The sequence below is a fragment of the Lepus europaeus genome, chromosome X, assembly GCF_033115175.1.
Source record: "Lepus europaeus isolate LE1 chromosome X, mLepTim1.pri, whole genome shotgun sequence".
In the NCBI taxonomy this organism is placed as follows: Eukaryota; Metazoa; Chordata; class Mammalia; order Lagomorpha; family Leporidae; genus Lepus; species Lepus europaeus.
The window spans coordinates 128,515,559-128,526,464 of record NC_084850.1 but is presented as its reverse complement, the minus strand read 5'-3'; the positions used below and the strand labels follow the sequence as shown (position 1 = coordinate 128,526,464).

The window sequence follows — 10,906 nt, the reverse complement described above, 5'->3', positions numbered from 1 at the left end:
CTGCTGCAACTAATGGGCCCAGTGGCCTCAACTTCAGTCTCTGCAGAGCTAAATGCTTGATCAAAGATTGCTTAGTTCAACAGCTTGCCCACTTCTGTCTAGCTGCTGTGGGAACCCAAAAGAAGGTCACCTCCTTCCAGCCTTTTGCCTCCCGTGGTTGGCATATCCAGTTACAACCAGATTAGAGGGCCAGCACTTAGCAAGAAACCACAGCTTTGGAACTACAGGTTGAGCCTTGCTTCTGTATTTGAGCTCCCAAATCTTGGCCTGACATGTTCTATGCAGGGCAGCAGAGCTTTAGCCTGGAAAGCCAAGCGACAAGGGCATGGCTGAAGCAGAGGGGCAATTCTGGAACAAGAGCCTGTGAACAAACCTCACTGCCGAGGGTTTTTACATTTGTAGCCATTTTCCAGAAAGAAAAAAAAAAACTAGAACAACACATTTAGCCAAACAGTCCTGATGCAAGAGGGAATGGCTATGAAGAGAGAGAGAAGGCTGTGACCAAGACCATGACTTGTACCCATTCAGAACCTGACAGAGGATACCGCCTCTAGACATGTAAAGGTTCCAAATAAGAAATTTTATGGAAAAACTGGTTTCTCTTTAAATTAATAAAATACAACAGAAATATTCCTATGTGCTTCATAGCTTGAACCTCACACATTGCAATGTGAATGCCAGGCAACACTAACTCATTACTGCACAGTTAGTTAAGGTGTATGCTAGTGGCAGCCTTCAAACATCACCGTTTGCCATGAGACCATCACTCCTCTCCCCAACCTGGACAGTGTTACAGCATCCACTAGTGCAGCCAAGGAAATACAAAGCAAGCTTCTTCCAGTTTAAGAACATTGGATTGTGGGAAGACCATTCTATTTGTCATGAGACGTGCAGGGCCTGGAAATTCTATCAGCCTGTCCTATAGCACAGGGGAGCCTATGATGCTTTCAAGTGTTTGGTTTTGTTGAAGTAGGGGCAAAAAATATGAATATTGTCCCCTAGCCCACCACCCCCATCCTTCCTCACTAGGGTCCAGGAGACAGAAGCAACAGCCCAGGACCTCAAATGTTGAACACAATAACTACACATTCTGCTACATGCGCTGGGGTGGGTGTGAAAGAGGAAAAACAAGGCCTAAATTTTTAACGTATCACACACTCTTTATATTTTTGCTGTTTAGCAGTGTGTTTGGCCACCCAAAATATGGAATGAAGGTAGGAGGCAAAAAAAACATTAAATCTAGACAGTAGTTGGCTCATGGCCTAACCACCCTCCTTCCTGCATCTCTGGGGGCTGCTAGACCTTTGGCTATGTTGTAGCTTAGCTCTTACAGTCAAGAGTTTAGACTTCATCTTGATGTCAGACACAAAGCAAACCACGTAGTGACTCTGAGCAGTCCTAAGTAAGCTGGCCTCTGTGAGTGTGAGAGGCAGCATCATATTGATGGCTAAATACAAGGGAGAGGGGTGTTTCACTGCAAAGACTGTTATGAGTCAGAAATTGAGACTGTGGTCATAGAGAACAGTTTTAAAAATACAATACTGTTTATTTGACTTCAGAAACATTTCAGAATTCTAAACATCCAAGAAATAACAAAATATTGCAAGCTGTGTTCAAGTACAGAAGCTCTTGAACTTTCATCAATGCAGCAGCTCTTCATTTTGCTGACAATGGAAAGTTCTAGAGCTTATTTCAAAGCTGCAGTTAAAAAAACTCCTCTTACCAGAAAAAACTCAAGCCCTTCTCATGCCAGCTGACCCCCCTTTGTTTCACAGCTACGAATGGCAGCACACTGCTCATCACTACATACAAAAACCAGAGAACCTGGAGTGAGATGGGTGCCCACCACAGTGCCAGTGAGCCCAGGCTCCAGTGCACACCCTGATCTATAGCCACTTTTTAAAATTTTTTATTTATATTTTTTAAAATACTATTTGAGTACTAGTTATAACATTAAACACCTAAGAATAATTGTATATTAATTACAGAGTTCAACCAATAGTTTTAAGTAGAACATAAAAAATACTAAAAGGGTAAAGTATGAAGTTCTTTTTTGTTATATAGTTTTTTTAATTTAATAAATGTGAATTTACAAAGTGCAACTTTTGTATTGTTGTGGCTTCCCCACCCCCAACCTCCCTCCCTCTCGTGGCCCTCCCCTCTCCCACTCCCTCTCCCATCCCGCCCTTCATCGCGTTTCATTTTCAATTACCTTCATATACAGAAGATCAACTTAGTATATACACTAAGCAAGGATTTCAACAGGCTGTACTCACACAACCGCACAAGGTATAGGGTATTGTTCGACTAGTAGTGTTTTTAAGTTTCATAGTAAAACACATTAAGGACAGAGATCCTACGTGGGGAGCATGTACCCAGTGACTCCCGTTGTTGATTTAACAATTGGCACTCTTATTTATGACGTCAGCAATCACCCGAGACTCTTGCTATGAGCTCTCTAGGCTATGGAAGCCCCTTGAGTTCACCGACTCTGAACTTGTTTAGTCAAGGCCGTGTCACAGTGGAGGTTCCTTCCTCCCTTCAGAGAAAGGCACCTCTTTCCTTGATGGCCTGTTCCTTCTGCTGGGGTCTTGTTCACCAGGGTCTTTCATTTAGATTGTTTTTTGCCACCATGTCATGGCTTTCCATGCCTGTGAGACTCTCATGGACCTTTTAGCCAGATCCGAATGTCCCAAGGGTTGATTCTGAGGCAGGAGTGTATAGCCACTTCTGAGGCATCCTCCCCACAGTCTCAACACCACGCAAAGAGCATTAAGTTTATCTCAGTAGTTTTGCTCTTTTTACAAACTACAGCTATGTACAGTTGCTAACTCAAGACCTCTAGCCAATAACCATGGAGTTAATAGCACCCTACAAATTAAATGAAAATGTCAGCAACATCTTAAGATGCTTTGTTGCACCAACAGCAAAGTGCACAGATGAAGAGATTATGAGAGTGCCTGTTCATTTAAAAAATGTTTGGGGAGCTGGCACTGTGGCATGATGGGTAAAACCACCACCTATGATGCTGGCATCCCACATGGGCACTGGTTCAATTCCCACCTTCTCCACTTCTGATCCAGTTCCCTTTTAATGCCTGGGAAAGCAGTGGAAGGTGACACAGGTACTTGGGCCCCTGCACCCATGTTGAGAGACCTGGATGAAGCTCCTGGCTCCTGGCTTTGGACTGACCCAGCTCCAGCTGTTGCAGCCATTTGAGGAGTGAACCAGTGGATGGAAGACCTTTCTCTCTGTTTCTGCTCCTTACTCTGTACTTCTGTCTTTCAAATAAATAAATATTTTTAAAATATTTGAAAATACGCACAACTTTGATGCATTTTCAAGCTACCCAAGGCCGCTTCACAGCAACCTATGGCCACGTGATGTAAAGCACTGACAGTTTCTAGAGCACTTTGAGATTCCACAATATGATTGTGGTTGCATTTTGTCATTAAATCTGTTGCGGGCAACAAACCCATCTCAAACAAGAGATGTGTCCATCATGGCACTCTCCTATCTAAGGGATTCACCAGAGAGACAGTGGCAGTGTTTTATTCCTCCTCCTCCAGTACCATTTTCTGGGCGACTTTGGTGAGACCCTGGGGGCCATCACACTTCCCCTTAGACTCGAGTCAGCCACATCTTGCTCAGACTGCTGCTGCTTCGCCAGCTTAGTGCTGGGAGGCTGCTCTTCACTGTCTCATCAGTGAGTCCACGTCTCGCCCAGCTTTTTGGCCATGTCTCCAGTAGACGTGCCAGGGTTTGCAGATGAGATCTTAGGGTCAAGTTCTGACCAGAGTGGGCAGAATCCAGATGGTGGGCTTTTAGGGGCACTGCTGGTTTTTTCTCCTCCCTTAGCTGGCCCATAGTCATTCATTTCCTGATCATGGCATACTTTATCTGCCTTTGCCATTTCTTCAGACTTAGACTTCTCTTTCCCTGACACTGTCTCCCACCTCTTAGGGCACTGCTGGAAAGCTGACAGGGGCCTCTGAGTTTTTCTTCTTATGTTCCTCTCTGCACGTCTAGAAAGAAGGCATAAGCAGACATCTTACCAAAAGATGTCCCTTCACATGGCATTAAAAACATTTATCTGTTTGAAATACAGAGAGAGAAAGAGAGAGAGAGAGAGAGATCTTCAATCTACTGGTTCACTTCCTAACTGGCTGCAATGGGTGGGGCTGGGCCAGGCCAAAGCCAGGAGCCACCAACTCCATTGAGGTTTCCCCCATGGGGGGCAGGGGCCCAACTACCTGGCCATCTTCTGCTGCTTTCCCCAGGTTCATTAGCAGGGAGCTAGACTGGAAGCAGAAGAGCCGGGACTCTAACTGGCACTCTTATGGGATGCCGGCATTGCAAGAGGCAGCTCAACCCGCTGCACATCTTTAGCCATTTTGACTGTACTAGGCAGTGCAGGGTCCCACATCCATCTCAGAACTCCCCAGTCTCACAACAGTGGCCTCTGTGAGAGCTGCCTCACTCCCACTTTGCTCTCTATTCTCCAGGGTACTGACCTCTCTTCAGGATCCTGAGTTTGCCATAGCCTGTTTAAGCTCTGCTGTAAACAGTAAAACCCACTTGTGCTAGTTAGGGTAATGCTAACTGCTATAGCAAATAAATCCTCATGTCTCCATGGCTTTTACCCAAACAGAAACCCATTTATAACTCTCAAGAAGCCCGCCTTAGTTCTAATGTGCTGCTATAACAGAATACTTGAGACTGGGCAATTTATAAAGAATAGGAATTTATTTCTTCCTAGTTCTGGAGGCTGGTAAGTCTAAGGTCAAGGTGCTGGCATCGGGTGAGGACCTTCTTGCTGTGTTGTCCCTTCACATGGCAGACGAGCAGAAAACCATGAATCCGCTCTGAAAATCCTTTAAACACCAACATGTATGAGGGCACTTATGACCTGAACAGCCTTCCCCACAAAGGTCTCACCTCCCACCACTTTTGCATTAAGAATGAAGTCTCCAACACCTGAAGTTTGAGGGGCACATGAACACCATAGCAGAGCCCAGAGCGGATGTTCTGGACTTACAGGTGGCCTTTCAAGTGGTCATGCAGGCCCCAGGTTCCTTCTCTCTCCTGCCTTGGAGGCTCAGTGTTTTCCGTATCCAGCTAGCAGAGGTGGAAGAGGCCGCAAGATGATACATGGGAGGCTTGTATAGGCTGCACCTGGAAGTGGCCATTCCTTCCATTGCCTGAACTCAGATGCACGGCAACATCCAACTGCAAGAGAGGCTGAGAAATGCAGTCCTACTTTCTGCCAGGAAAACTAACTAGCTACGCTCTACCCTGCTACTCTAGCTTATTCAGGTAATTTCACATGGAACATTTAGTGGCTTGGAAAACCTTGTGAGGCTCAGAGAACCTGGTTTGGATGAAATACTGCCTGGAACAACACCCGAGTTACACCACTGCACTCCACCAGCGGAGGTCATGCTACCTTACCGCTGTCATTTTCAGACACAGTCATCCTAGTCTCTTATTGTGCTGTGTTGTGTGGAATGTCACAGCCATCGCTCCTCGATGCTTTCGGTAATGCACGGCCACCCTGCGTGCACAATGACTCTGTGTCATGCCTACTTTCTCATCCTGCTACCTTCAAAACCAGAGTCTCATACAGGTGCATCTGATCAGCGGAGCTTACGACAAACAACTGTGCCCAAGCTGAGAGGGAGGCTGGGAAAGCAACGTGGGCTTCTACCTCTGAACGTGGGAACCTAGTGTAGGAATTCCTCAGATGTCAGCATGTTGTCTGAAAGGTGCTGGGCAGAACAAATACCCAGCGATGGCTTAGCTTGGACTCCCTTGAAAGCAAACTGAAAGGGGGACTTGGTAGCTTGCTTGGGAGAATGATCCCAGGAGCAGAGATGAGGAAGTGGTGTGAGTGAGGTAAAGAAGCACGCAGAACCGAGTGCACGTGTCTCATTGAGCTGGTTATTCCTGTGGCTGACTGGAGTTCTACACGTCAGAGGTGGGTGGAGGGGGCCCTCTTTTCAGTTAATTCTATATTTGTTAGATGATAAATGTGCAATTGTAGCCATACCGTACTTCTGCATGATAACTTGCAAAGTCCATGCCTGACCTTATAGAATTTTCTAGTCTTCTGTCAGTACGTGAGGACACACCATGGTGTGCCAGGAATTTGATCTCTCTGAAGCCAGCCATAAAATAAGGCATGTTGTTGAAATTTGATCAAAAGGTTGGTGTCAACAAAGGACACCAGCCGTGGCTACATCAGGCTAGCATACCTCGAGCTAGCAGGTCTCCCTTCTCTGAAAGAAGAAACTGGACTCAGGATGATGCAAGCAGGAAAAGGTGTAGTGAAAAGGTTTTGTGTAGCTTACAAAATGTCTCTAAGATGACTGAAACCCAGCTTAGATAACTAGCTGATGCAGCCAAAACTTCACTGAAAAACGACATCCCAGTGTGACATTCCTGCTTCCAGGAAACACTGAAAGCCACCGCTTGTGTCACTGCACCGGCGGCATTGCACCAGGGATGCTGACATCTCTGCCCTGGAATCCTGATGTGGCTGCCAGTGCTGTTGCCACCACCAAGATGGATTCTCCAGTGTCCCTTGCTTCTCTGTTTCTTTGGCTCCCATCTCCAGTCTGAGAAGAATGCATGCAGTTATCAGAGTAGCCTCCGACTGGTAAGGAATGTGAAATAGTAAGTGGAATAAGACATTATCCACCGCGAGGCGTCTTCTCCCCATTGCCGAACTTCTTGCTTTCAAAAAATAAATTGCACAACTTGGTCTCCATAATACCCGACGAGCTCTAAGGTCCCTGTTGCCTCTGAGAGCCTGTGATTTCCTCATTTTCTATTGCTAACTACTTTTTCAGTGGCAGATTTATTCTCCAGGGCAAGGCTATTACAAAAAACTATGGACATCTTTCTTGGCTCATTTACTTCTCAATTTTATGCTACCAATTTTTGGTTCAAACTCAAGTGGAAGGGCAGGATCCACATTTTTTCAGAGCAGTAGACTGCATTAAGTTAGTGTCTCAGTATTCTGAGACAGCCAAAGGGCTGTGTTACAGATATTTAGGTTTCTTTAGTCCCATAATTACACTGGTTTTAGCAATATGGGTCTGATCTCTCAGGTGCTCTCGTACAGTTGGAAAAATGAAACTGCCTTTCAAACATGCTAAAAGCCCCTCAGAGTTTCTGCAGTATGATAATGCTAATCCTAGCTTGACATAAGTGCTAGTTTTACAGATGCACATTCTGTAAAAAGTGTATTTTAGCCTGAAGAAAATGCCAGTGTTCAGATAGTTTTGACTTTATTTTCTCTCTCTTGGTCTGTAATGATCGTGTTTCATTTGGACACATTAAGTTAGACATCCTGAAACCCTAAATGCTCTGTTACAGTAAGAGGACTTGGAGCTGGACTCAAATTTGTGTCATTTGTGGAAGAATCGTAGCATTTCTGGAGAAAATTTAGCCCTGTACATTTTGTCACTTAATTGTATCAAGATGTAAAGATCAGTCATATTTCTATTAGGTCTTCAGTGGAGGATAAAGTAATGGAATTGTGGAATCTAGTTCAGTAAGGGTTGTTATCTTGCTATCACCTTGTCCTGGGTTTCATGGAATCATTACTGGATATTCTGTGAAAAAGCGTGGTTCCGAGGTCAAAGAACTATGGGGGATTCTGCACTCTACATCTCTTTTGGAGGGAGCTTCATAATGTCTGCTAATACCTTAAAGTCACAGAGAAGATCTATAGTAAAGAAACCCACTTGCCTTTGCAGTGTGCTTCTTAAATTTGACCATGATACTTGTCTTTTGTGTATGTATGTATGTATTTTTTTTTTTTTTTACAAAAAATCTATTGACCTAAGGAGATAACCAAAGGTTCCATGCCATTTGGGAAACACATTTATCCTAGCCACCAACACCATTCATACCATCTTTGCCAGACATACGGCCATTTAGGTTTTGTTGGATGGTTACTTTGGAAAATGCAAAGATAGCATTAGAAAAGTAGATCTTGGTCCTGGGGAGACCAACACCATGACTCTGATTATTCCATTGGGACCTCTGAAGAGTGAACTCTCCTAAACTATTAAGTTATACAGGAGCAATTTAACGAGCTAAAACAAGGCAGTTTCAATGTAGCTTTTAACAAAGTCTTACCATCAAATGTTATTCTTAGAAAAACTGTCCATATAAGTTCTAGTTGAGTGTTGTCCTCAAGGTGTCATCTCATATTCTTTAGTTTTTTAAAAAAATTTGAAAGGCAAAGAGAGAGAGAGGGAAAGAAATCTTCCATCTGCCGGTTTACTTCCCAGATGACTGTAACAGCCAGGTCTTCACCAGGCCGAAGCCATGAGCCAGGAGCTGCATCTGGGTCTCTAACATGAGTGACAGAGGTCCAAGTACTTGGGCCCATCTTCTGCTTCCTTCCCCAGGTACGTAGCAGGGAGTTGGATCAGAAGCAGAGCAGTCAGGACTTGAACCAGCACTCTGATAGTGGGATACTGGTGCTACAAGCAATGGCTTTACCTACTGTGCCCTCACAACACTGGCCCCTCATATTCTTGATTTTTCACTTTATTTTCTTTTGGTATTACCACTGCACTGTACTTTGTCATAGTTGCCACATACCCATAATATGTGACAATTTTGTGGTCCTGTGACCAAATAGCAGCTTGTCATGTGAATTGAGAGGCATTTTCACAGATACATAGCCATAGAATGATGTTTGCCCTCCCTTGTCACATTTGGAAATGGAAGGTGTGACACTAATACATTGTTTTTGCCTTGAACTCTCTCCAGTTCTGGGATATGGCTCAGGCCTGTCAAGTCAATGCAATTTTCCCCATTGGCCACAATGACGGATTCAGGGGTGAGTATGTGACGCACGGCAAAGCACTGAATTCCGTTCTGGACTTTTGTATTAGAAGACAGTTCTGAGTCTTTGGCTTTTCTGCACACCTGTGAAAGCCCCTACTTTTTTTCTGAACTATGCTTTTAAGGAGGTTCATATACCCAAGAACCTTGGAAGATGGCAACACTGTTCCCTCGAGAACAAACATGGGCTGCTTCCTGTTCCATATAATACAGCTGGGGTCTCTCCCTAGGCCAATGGGCAGGCATGTGTTCTGCCCATTAGAAAAAATGCAGGTTTGTTAAGCTCAAAGTTCCTTTCTTGGTATTGTCCTGTGGAAATTGGGTCTTGGGGAAGCAGCGTAGGATTGGGTAGCTGATACTCGAGCTACTGCTATGTCTTTTCTGATCTCAAATCTCATGTCTTCTATCAGCATTCATGGAACACTGACAAAGGCCAAATCACACCTCCACACAGTTGTTGACACTTCACTTGTAACCCTTGTGTTTCTGCTGATGTTTCTGAGGAGGTTGGGTACAAACTTGAACCTGCTTGCAGCCTTCTTGCTAGCACAAGAGGCAAGCAGGTCTGCCTTGGATTGGGACCAACAGAGAGGAAGGTGAAGCAGACACAGAGGAGGGGGTAGGAGAACCAGTGTCACAGGGGCCACTTAGTGATCATCTACTGTGTGCCAGGCAGTGCCAGTATTGTTTGTACTTTTGTCACTGAATCTTCTTGAATTACGAAGTTGGCATTTTATTTCCATTTTGCAAAAGGGGCAACTAAGTAACAGCAGAGTCTTCTTAAAACCAGATAGCAAAAGAGACACAAAAATATCTTGTTTTTTTGTTTCTTTAAGCTTTTCCTATTAAATTATTTAATAACATGAAATGATTTTCCAATAATTATTTTTATATACACAAAAGAGCGACTTTCCAAGAGAAACATAACCTTCAGTTCAAAGGGTGCATTTTCCCCCCTACAGTAAACAAAGTGCGATCCACTCCACCTAAACCTAGCTGCCTTTTGCCTTCAGAATTCTCAGAAGAGCAAAAAATTTGACCTTTGTGTACCTTAGTTGCCTCCCCTATAAAATGAAGATTAATAAGAGGACCCACCTCATAGGCCTGTAGTGACTAGTGAACTGCTACATCTGAAGTGTTTAGCAGTACCTTGCACACAGTAGGGCCACAGTACACAGTAGGGATTACTGTTTGCGCCGCTGTTGCCTTGCTTGCAGAGGGTGGGAATGGAGGAAGCATAGGGAGGGCTCCAGAGAGCCGTCTTTTCTGGGAGAGCATCCTGCACCTGCTGGCTCTCCTTTGTTCCTTTTCTTACTCCCATTCAAATAAGTCCAACAGGCAGGGCAGAATATAACTCTATCCAACCTTTTGATCGCTTCCCTCAGAGCAGCCTCTGAAGTTCCAGGTTTTAGGTTTCTCTTTATTAATATTCATAACTTTGTTATGCTCTTTAGTTTTATTATCTGTTCACATGGCAGCTATTTTCTTAGGCGGCTTTACCTGTTCTCTAGTCCTGATTTCCAAAGCTCACAGGAACAAAGCAGTTGAAAATGTGTGTACATGTGCCTTCTTCCTGTTTGATTCTCACTCTTTCGCAAGGCAAGGAAATCCTACTAAGCCTAAACAGCTTGAAACAGATAATTCTTTAGACCTGTTTTTGTTAACAATTGACCTCAGAACACAAGTGCATAGCTCCCCATTCCATAATTTGTTTCTGAATGACTATTTTAATCTGAATCGTATTAGCAGCCACAGATTCACAAGTGATCCCTCCTCTGGTGTCATACTCCTTGGGCTTGGCTTTCTTCCCCTTCCCCTTTGGACTTCAGTTTCTCTCTCAGGTGCAGAGGGAGGGGTGGGTTGGTGGACAGCAGCGATGGGCTGGGAGGGACATTTCTTGCTGTGCTCTCCTCCTTGCCTGCTCCTCGGCTTCTGGGCAAGATGTTCATCTCCTCCCTTCTAGGTGGGATGACAGGGCTTGTTCTCCTCTTCATGCCAGTCTCATTTTACTGTGGATTTGAGATGAGATGGGGACACTGGC

The 10,906-nt window shown here is 44.5% G+C and overlaps 1 pseudogene; it reads right to left on the bottom strand.

The window, feature by feature from the left end:
- Positions 1 to 3,551: 3,551 nt before the first annotated feature.
- Positions 3,552 to 4,089, bottom strand: LOC133752878 (high mobility group protein B3-like; annotated as a pseudogene).
- Positions 4,090 to 10,906: the final 6,817 nt, after the last annotated feature.